Raw genomic sequence first — 11,003 nt, 5'->3', positions numbered from 1 at the left:
GTGGCATACGACCTACACTTCCCTCTAGACCTCAGTGGAGGATGGTTCCCCACACTCAGAACCCTTGCTTTCTTTCTAGTAAATAGTTGTTTCTATTAATCCCCAGTCATTCATTTCAACTTTTGGTGATTTTTTTCAAAGAACAGTGGTTTGGAAGAAATATGAATTAGGTTCTCCAAAAGAGCTTGATCACATGACAAGCGACACTTTCCTAGCCTGGTTAGATGGTTCTAGACAGAGTCATGTCCGGGACTTAGGGCCCATAATCCGTATGTGATCCTAGAGTAATAAGTGGTGCATTACCTCATTCCTTCTAAGATTGGCTCACCCCTTGCATGTCTCTCAAAATGCACGACTCTTCATGGAGGCAGTGCATGTGTCTAATCCAAGGAATTTTTGGCAATCCTCGAAAGAGAAAAGAGGGAGGAATTGGTAGAATAATGATATAAAGTAAATTTAGGCAATTGATTGGTGATTTGGGTAAAGCTACTTATATCGGCACAATTGTCCTTTAATGAGTCAAACTTACCTTGTTTTTATTGTTTAACCAGCTATCCAAAGTTGTTACAATTCTAAAAAAATCTCTCAGTAGCCCATTAGAAAGTGTAAAACAATTTGAGTCTTCCTCATTATGAAAACATGATCATGCTAATTATCCTAAATTCCTTTTGCCAATTATCCTAAATTTAAGGTGGTCGATAAATATAAGTCAAGGAGGTTTCTAAAAATAATTACTAATAATAAATATGAGACTTTTGGAATAATGTTGTGACTGAAATAGTGTTTCTTTTCGAAAGGAAAGTAAAATGATGCCATTTCATTTTCAAAACATGTTTGGTTGGCTTGCACTATTCATTCTACTTCCTTGTGTTTAATGGATTTTTCAACAAGTGCCTTTTAAGCTGCCTCTCCCAAGTCAACATGAAAGTGAAATCAAAGATGATATTTACAACTATTTTGTTTGTACTTAGAAAATGACATCATTTCACTTTCCTTATACTTCTACTTATTTTTTACCTTATAATTAGTATGAGGTTTAATTTGATCTACTTTTATAGTGCTTTTGCATGTGCAATCACTGAGACTTGGTTTGTTTCAGATGAAAAAATTATGTTGAGAAATTATCATGTTCCAAAATTGGCTAATAGTTTTGAGTAATACATAGTGGAATGCTATTCATCACTTACATGACTTGATTGGCCAAAACCCATTTGATATGGATTCTTCTAAATGGGTAAAGTACCTATGTGGGACATGTACGTCTCAAATTGCAGCAGTCTCTAAGACAGTTCTAGATCTCTTTTATCTGTTTTCTATTTTTTCTAGATGCAGCTGCGACAACTTTATAATTATCGCACATTTTTAATTTTACCCATCCTATTAATAACTTTCTTAAAAAGAAATAGAACATTATATCTACTTAACTTATTAAAATTTTAATATGTTGCTTGTTAAAATAATATTATTATGTGAAAAAAATTAAAATATGGCAATTGATTAAAATATTTTGGCGAATTTACAAATCATTCTTTTTGAGGTTTACTAAATTTGACACTAGATACCCATGTCAGATTCTAACACTCGTACCTATACTAATGCAACATAGGACATAACTTCTATATTTTCTTTCATTGTGCAAAATCGTTTCTTATGTGTTTCTCTAAAAATTCTATACTCTTTCCATCCAACTTAGGTTTCGAAATGTGAAGAGATCATTCAATAATGTATCATCTCTTTCATAAAACTTCCACCTTTTTTTTCAAAATCAAACCTCATATTTACTTTTAGTTTCTAACCGGTATCTTATATCCTTTATCACAACAAAAAGTGTAAAAGATGTGTGGAATTGCAGAATATGGAGCAGGTGGTCATGTGTCCATAGCCGGAGATGTGTATAGCTATGAGATTCTTTTATTGAAGCTATTCACTAGAAAGCGACCCACAGATGACATGTTTAAGGATGGGCTAAGTCTTCACAAATTTGTCCAGTTGTCTTTGCCTGATCGAGTGATGGAGATTCTAGATCCATTAATCTTTTTGGAAGATGATGAAGGAAGAGCTACACACGTTGCTGAGAATTTCAATGATAAGATGCGTCGTTTGCAGGAGTGTTTGGAATCTTTAGTGAGGATTGGAGTGGTGTGTTCTGCAGAATCTCCAAGGGAACAAATGGAGATAGGAGACATTGTAAAGGAAATGTGTTCTATTAGAAACATATACCTTGGTGCTGGGATATATCCATAGAGAATGATGAAATAAGGCCTTATTTATCGGTGAAGATTCATCTTACCTTAGTAATTTTTGAGAAACTAGGGAAAAAAATAATTTGGACAAAGATTAATATCTTATATGTTATTTCTTTGATATGTTTGTAAGTTAATAGTATATTATGTGTTGTGGTTAGTGGTGCCACTAGTAAGTACTGCTTTTAATATTTTCTCCACTTATTAATACAAAATTACTATCAAATCTTGATTGTGAAGGTATCCATTGCAATACATTGATCATTCCATCATGAATTAAAAAAAACATCACAAAGGATCTTTTGATCATATGGGAGATTTATGGAAGATGATTACCAGGCCATTAATTAAATAAAGGTAGCTATGAACCATGTTGGAAATTAAAGACAAGTTTGTGGAAGAAGGCCTTATCCTTCATTCTCCATTTTTCTCCTTTCATTTGAATTTGTATGTGATGAATGTGTTTCTTCACATTCAGTCTTGGAGAAACCCTCTCTCCAAGTGTGTGTGGAGTGAGATAGGCCTATTTTGATGAGAAACACTCTCACCTGTTTTTTCTCCTTTTACTCTCCTTTGAATTTTTTAGGTTTTGTTTTCCTTTCTCTTTGATTTTTCCTTCCTTTAGGTAACCCCCTGATTTTTTATGTTATTCGACTCATCACACACAAACCAATTAATTAATCTTGAGGAATAAAGGCGTTTTATATTACTCTGTGATGTGCAATATAAAACCATTTATAGGAAGAATAAAGCCTGGAACTATTGTCCTAAAAGATCAGTGAAGAATACCCCGTTTTAGGAAGGGTCAATGATACAACAACACCTTCTACTCTACTCTAATCACATGAAAATAAGAAAAGAGTTTTCCAATCCAATCCATTGAGGGATGATTAATTGAGTTTGAGGTTTCAAATTTTAGATTTGAGATTGGTGGGTTCTCTATCAAACTATAAGAGAAGTAAAAACAAACAGTAGGTAACAAAAGACAAAAACCACTTATAGTTTGTTTTGCCTCACTCTCCCACTTCCATTTCCATTTTCAAGATAGTGTTTTGACAAAAACAAAAGCCCTTCAATTGAAGTTTGAAACCATATCCACCTGACACTATTTTTTTAGGTGTGATTCTATATTCAAATCCTTATCAGGAATCCTAAGGAACTTACCTCCTTAAGCAAGAAGCTACTTCGATCCATGCCTTCCATTTCTTTGAGGATGTGCTTTTTTTAATTTATGTCTATCAATAGCCATCCTCAAAACCATCCTTTTTCTCAAAAATTTAATTCGGCAAAAAAGGAGAGACGAAAAATTCGAGTTTAATACGGTATTGGTTCAATAAAACGTAGTCAAGAAGACGATAACAATGGAGTTTTACTATAAAAAAAATTAAACTTAGTATTAAATGGCAAACAAATAACATGCCTTTTTTCCCAATTGCTAACTATGGTCCCACAAGGATTCTAGCACATTTGGACTCTAACCCCACTACATTTCTAGGGGTTAGTCTCCTACTTGGCCTTTTGGGGTTGAAAATTTATCAAGTTATCAATATTCTAGCGTTTTTTTTTTGTCAAAATGTATGGAATTTATCATTACATTCCTTAGATTTATTAGTTTGTTAAACATGTTGTGAGTGTTTTCATGAATAATATTCAAGAGACATTCTCCTTCTCTAGTGGATCCTAGTGATTATCTTCATATTATTTACCAGTCACAAACTTTACATTCACTTCGTTGCATTAGTTGGTATCACAGCGAGGATTAACCTAGTCTAAGGGTAAACTGAGTCAGCGATAACAACTTTAAAAATGATTACCATGGAGAAGTTCTTCTGAGGGCTAAGTGCATAAATCACATTAGCACAAGACGTGTTTTCACTATCTTGTATAAGATACTAGAATTAGTTATAATTTATTTGGATAATCAAATTCGATTTACGTATTGATTATTGTATAACAACTCTTTTCTGCCCCTGGAGCAAATTCCTGGCTCCGTCCCTGCTTGAAACTAATGGAAATATGTAATGGGGATTGTGGAAGTGTAGGAATAATATGAGTGAATTATAGGGGTGTTTGTGAAGGTGGGAGTGAAGAATGGAGGGAGGGGATGGATTTCAAAAGGTTGTTAGAAGGTTAAAGAAATACCCTACGAATAACAATAACAGTTTAAACAGGATTATACGCTACGAAAAATTTTGTTCAATCAAGAGATGGAGAAGGGATGTGAGGTCATTGGTGAAGAGTGGTTTAAACACATCTCACGCCACACAAACGGCCATTCCCAATTACACCGTAAACCCTTTGGAGAAGTTCACCTCAAGGTCTAACTCTCTCTCTCTCTCTCTCTCTCTCTCTCTCTCTCTCTCTCTCTCTCTCTCACACACACACACACACACACTCATTCTATGTGGTTTGTAATTGAATCAATATTGATTTTTTTAGATATTTTCGTATGTTAATTCTGATCCTTCTTTGAATTTAGGTTGTTTTTTGGAAGAGATACAAGATTGAATTTTATTTTATTTTTTCGTTTTTTTTTTTTTTTTGGTCGGTTAGCTGGGATCGAAACTTCGACCTTGATTTTTTTTCTCGTCTGTTAATTCATATCCTCCTTTGAATTTCGGTCGTTTTTTGTAATAGATACAAGACTGTTTGTTTTTTCGGCTGTTAATTCTGATTCTTCTTTTAATTTAGGTTGAATTTTGTAAGAGATATAAGATTTTTTTATTATTAGTTTTTTATTTTCATTTTTTTCGTCTGTTCATTCAGATCCTTCTTTGAATTTAGTTTTTTTTTTTTTGTTTTTGTTTTTGTAAGAGATACATCATTGATTATTTTTTGTCTGTTAATTCAAATCCTTCTTTTAATTTAGGTTTTTTTTGTAAGAGATACATGATTGAATTTTTTGATGTTTTCTTCGTCCGTTAATTCATATCCTTCTTGGAATTTAGGTTGTTTTTTTTTGTAAGAGATACAAGATTGAATTTCTTCGACTGTTAACTCATATCCTTCTTTTAATTTAGGTTGTTTTTCTTTGTAAGAGATATAAGATTGAATTTTTTTTAATTTTTTTCGTCTGTTAACTCATATCCTTCTTTTAATTTAGGTTGTTTTTGTAAGAGATATAAGATTGATTTTTTTTAATTTTTTAGTCTGTTAAATTAGATCCTTCTTTTAATTTAGGTTTCTTTAAATTTTTTTTCTTATTTTTCTCTCGTTCATAGCAGTGCCAATGATTTGGCTGATCGCCTTGCCAAATCAGGAGCTTCTAGAGCTCACTTGTATATGGGGCATTATCTGGCGTGCATTTGTAATCTTCTCTGATTTAATTAATTAATGGCATCTTTTCAAAAAGCTAAACAATTTCTTTTAGGGAGCTACTAGCAAAACATGCAAATGGGAGCTGATGATAGAGTAAGTGCATTCAAGTCATTTTCTCTTCTGTCTTTTTCATTGAAATGGAGATTTCCAACTTACGAGGGGCCGTTTGGATATACGGATTTTAGAATCCAGGTTTTTAGTTTGAAAACAGTGTAAAAGAGGGGTCATGATCAAGCTGCGGTATGCTCTCCTGACAACATTTCTTGGATTTTGAGTGAGATATTCAAGTTCTAAAAATCTCTACCGCATCCTGCGATTTCTAAAACCTGGAACGGCTACTTTCTTTTTAACGGAAGGAAGGGCGAGAAGTCAAAAAACAAGTAAAAAACGACGGCTGGTCCTCTTCTTCTCTTGTCTCTTAGCAACAATTTTGAAGAAATCCCGGATTCTAAAATCCGCGTATCCAAATGGCCCCCGAGTGTTCTCCTTTTATCTTTAGCATGAGATATTATGAGACATGTGCCCCCGTGTAGGACCCAAAAATACTTTATCTAAAGTGACTACATATAAAATACGTTTACAATTGATGGTATTTGAAATCAAGACGGTTGATCTCTTAAAACATCATTGTGCCCCTACATCAACACTTCACTTCGGATCCACTCATGTCTAGTCCAAATCCATTTAGATCCCTAATCAATACGTTATATCTTTTTCAGTTTTTGAGATTTTATATGGTGCAAACCCTTATAGTCCCGTATTTTTCGAAAAGTACTGTACGGAGCACACTATAGCATGATCCAAACCATCCATATGATGGAACACAACTTAAATAGGTTGTTCCCCAAAAATCATTTCAATATGAGGATCCTAGCCCTCGCATCTATAAAGTTTCCATAATATGTAGTTCCTCTATAGATCGGAGGGCTGGGATAATGCTATTGAAATGATTTTTTGGGCAACATCTACTTATGTTACGGCCCATCACACGGACGGTTTGGATCATCCTTTAGTATGGTCCGTACATTACTTTTTGAAAAATTCAGGACTATAAGGGCTTACACCATATAAAAACTCATTTTTTTGGATCTGTACTTTCTCAGTCCAGGTCACAATCTATTTCAAATCCGATTGTCTATTGGCTTGGTTCTACTTACGTTGTACACAATTAGGACTTCAGGTTAGTGAAGAAAGAAGGAAGAGACTCAATAGAGGTAGGAGAATCGTCAATACGAAAATAAACCATAATGATATGGTGACCGAGTTGGGGACAAGAGTGGAACCGAACAAATAGCCTCTTAACGCACCAGCAATCATTCCCTTGTTTTTCACTTTTTCTGTATGGCATGTAGGGATTTGTTAAGTTAGACTCTAGGTTCCACTCTCAGTCTTGGTTGCAACACTCGAAAATAAATTTTTTGAGTAGGTTCTTAATATTACAAAAAATACCCCTCATAAATAGATATAAATAAACAAAATTATGAGGGCATTTGTTTACATTGGCGCCCTACTTTCGGAAGTTCAATTGCAAACGCTAAAGCTGAGTCGGTGCCTTTTGTTCACTAGATTGTTCATAGAGCCCTCCCTTTCTATTACCATTTGTCTAAACTAACCGCTGGGCATATATAAAAACACATTTTATCAGCCGCAGTAGATCGCAGCCTCACGGTCGGCCAGATGTGGTAGACCATCCGGGTTCAGTAGACCACTAGCGTGCTACTGGTCTTTTTTATTTTTCCAGCATATAACCTCGCAATAGACAGCAAACTCGCAGTTGACTGAGAACCAGTATATTTCAAATTTTTTATTTAAAACTGTTGAGAAAATCCACCGAGCAAAACAATTCGATCGTGCACAAATTAAACGGAAAGTAAAATAAACACAAGCAAGCCACAAGATGAACAACAAGATTGTATGTGGTTCTACCAAGCCTACTCCACGGGCGAGAAACACGATCTTCCACTATGAGAAAAACAAAATACAAGGATTATAATGGATTGATCTCAAACCCACAAACCCGCAACCCTTTCCATGCTTCTCAACCCAAGACCATACAAGAGATTACCCGAGAAAAATCCCAAGAGAAAATACCTAAGAGGAACCCGAGAAAAGACCCAAGAAGAAAACACGAGGAATAAACCCACTTCTCTTCTTCTTCTCCCTTTCTCTCTCTTTCCTTCTCTCTTTCTCACCTTCTCACTCCACGGCCAAGTCCTAGCCCTCTTGGAGGATCCTATTTATTTATTAGTGGGATAAGGGTATTTTCATTATTTTTTATGAGACAAAAGGCATTTTGGTTATTTTCTATTACATAAGGCATTTTAAGATTTATTATTATGATTTGGTTCTATTTTGATCATTTTATGAGATAAGGGCATTTTTGTCATTTGTAGTATCAAATTTTCTATATGCTCATTTTTGTGAAAAGGCTATGTTGGTCATTTTCATCACATGAGTATTTTGATCATTTTCATGACATTAGAGTATTTAGTTTTCTTTATTTTAAGATATTTTCTATATTTGTTTTTTTTCTCATTTGCCCATAAAATATGCGTATTTTGGCCATTTTCATGAGAGAAGGGTATTTTGGTTATTTTGCATCACGGGGGAATTTTAGAATTTATTTCTTTTTTATAATTGTCAGTGTCATTCTTTTCCCCCTTTTCTTATTTTCCATGAGATAAGGGCATTATGGTTATTTTATGTGATAATGGCATTTTGGTCATTTTCTATGCTACATGGGTATTTTAGGATTTTTATAAATTTTAGATTTTTATTCTTTTCTATTCATTTTGTTTATTATATATGGATATTTTCCATATCTTTGATCATTTTCTATGATATGAGAGTATTTTATGATTGTTTCCTTTTTAGGATTTTTTTTCTATTTTTTCCAAATTTTTATCATTTTTCCAATGACAAGGTATTGTGGTCATTTTCCTTGAGTATTTTATGATTTTTTTTAATAATTTTTCTATTTTCTTATTTTTTTTATTAGATAAGGTATATTGGTCATTTTTCACGAGAGGAAAGAGTTGCCGATTTTTTACCCTGAAATTTATCTAGGAACCCGGAGTGGCACCTTGAATTTTATTGATGAAAGAAAAGAAAAAATTACAGGAGGGGGACATTCCACCTTACCTCAACTTACAACGGATGTTTGGAATACCCAAAGCATCACATCTAATACCACAAGGAGTAGGCCACTTGATTGGTCTCTCTATAGGCATGGGATATCCTAGGCTCCAGCTCCATGATCAACTATATTAGTTCCTGCCAATACAATTTAATAGTCCATAGAGGAGTTTTATTGTCCTTAAGTAAATCAATCAGAATTTTATTGTCTGATTCAATCCGGATATTTTCAAAATTATGCAATAGAAAAAGATTTTGAAAATATAGAAGCTGAAAAGTATTGAAAAGAATATGAATTAGCACAAGGTTTCAACCATATGAGGAACTTTATGAAATCCTTGATATGAAAAGTTTGTAATTATGTCTTGATATGATTGTTAATATCTTTTTATCAATCCATGGATAAATTGGAAATTCTTCTAGAAATTATCTTTAATTAAAAAAAGGGAAAATATATTTCTTGTCTAAAATTTTCTTTGAAAGGGTTACCTATTTGAGACAAAAAAAGAAGAGAATGATTCTATGATTTCATTAACAGGTTATATCTATGATCTATGACAAAGGATGAAAAATCTAAAGCTCTAATTGTTTGACTTATCATGAACATCCTATTAGTTTTAAACCTCAATTTGAAAAATATTGTTTTGATAGAATTGAATTAAATTGAAATCACTCTAGCCCCATCTTTTTGTTGATGAAAAGGGGGAGAGAATATTGATATTTTTTCAAACTTAGTTTTGAAAATTATTTGTTTTAAACAGGGGATTTGCTAACCAATTTCTCGGAAATGCCATGGCTGGCTTTTGCATGTGAGAACAACCTCACAGGTTACTTTTTGGTGCATTTTGTCTTATTCATTGAATTAATTGAAGGTGACTCTTCTCACACGCAAAAGCCAGCCTCGAAATGTCTTTCTGCGAAATTGGCTAGCAAATTCCTTTAAACAAAGCATTAATTAAGAGGGGATAAATTTTGTTCAAAACAATCACTGAGGGGGTGCTTAGAAGAGGAAATCATTTTGTGTTTGTCATCATAACAAAAGGGGAGATTTTTAACCAAAAGGTTCAACGTTGCCACTCTTAAGTCATGCTTTGACGATAACAAAATACAATATTTGATATTAGTTGTTATACTGATCTTTGAATGTTAATTTCTCTTCAAAGGACAATTTGAAGCATATTAAAGCATGGATCAAAGCATAAAACTTGGAGCACGAAGAAAGAGTTTGAAGATACATTAATCGGCATAAAGAATGAAGAATTGAAGAAGATTGAAGTCTTAGCAATAAAAGTTAGTTTGTAAACTAACCCCTCATGCATCTTGAGGTTAATGGCACTAAGGGTAGTCTAATCAAAGCTAAAATGACTAAAAATGAAATTGAAGTCGTTATTCATATGTGAAAAGAGAGAAATTGAAAGAGAATTAAACTGCCCAAAATCAGGAATTCACGGTCGACCATGGACTGAGCACGGTCGACCGTGGAGGTGGACGATTAACCGTCTAGAGACCTTTTGCAAACATCCAATCTACAACGGCTAGTTCATCAGTCGATCATGGTTGATCCAACCAAGATGCCTGCACATACAGGTGACATCAAGACCTTCCACTATAAGAAAAAAGACAAAACAAAAGATTACAACAGATTATTTCAATACCCAAAAACCGTAACCCTTTTGATCCCTTCTCTTCTCAATCAAGGTTGAACAAAAATAAACAGAAAGAATAAACCCTTTGAATTTCCTCACAAGAGAACCCTAATTGAAAACCCTTTCAATTTCTAATTATAAATAGAAAGAATAAAGATCTTCATAGTTGCTGAACATCATGATATACATTAGGAAAAATGATTTTAAGGAACCTGTGTGTAATCAGGCCAACTCGCAGGGTGATGCCAATGCCTTCCCGCTCTGTGTTCCCCTTACCACGTCCTGCTAACAAACTTCTATACAATAAATTAAAGCAACTTGATTGAAAATGAGCGAAAATTTGGAGACATACAACTTAGACTTCATCTTCATCTTCATCCCCTTCGGGAAGACCAGCGTCATCTCCAATCCCTTCAAGAAGAGAGTCGATGTCCTCGCCCAATTCTGCCAACCTTGCACACAACTTCTCCACCTTGCTCTGTTCTTGGCCCAGACACATAAGCAGATCATTCAACTCTACCTCGCTCTCCTTCTGAGCTTCTTCCCTTGCCTCCACTCTCACTGCCTCTATGTCAGGATATGCCTCACTCCCACCCTTCGTCAAGATCTTCAATTCCGAATCCAACAGAAAATTAGCCTGCTCTAAGCTGTTGTAGGCGTC

This window comes from Tasmannia lanceolata, unplaced genomic scaffold (assembly GCF_043159265.1).
Source record: "Tasmannia lanceolata isolate RefF3 unplaced genomic scaffold, GAP_Taslan_0.1 ptg000029l, whole genome shotgun sequence".
Classification (NCBI taxonomy): Eukaryota; Viridiplantae; Streptophyta; class Magnoliopsida; order Canellales; family Winteraceae; genus Tasmannia; species Tasmannia lanceolata.
This window is presented reverse-complemented; position numbering follows the sequence as displayed.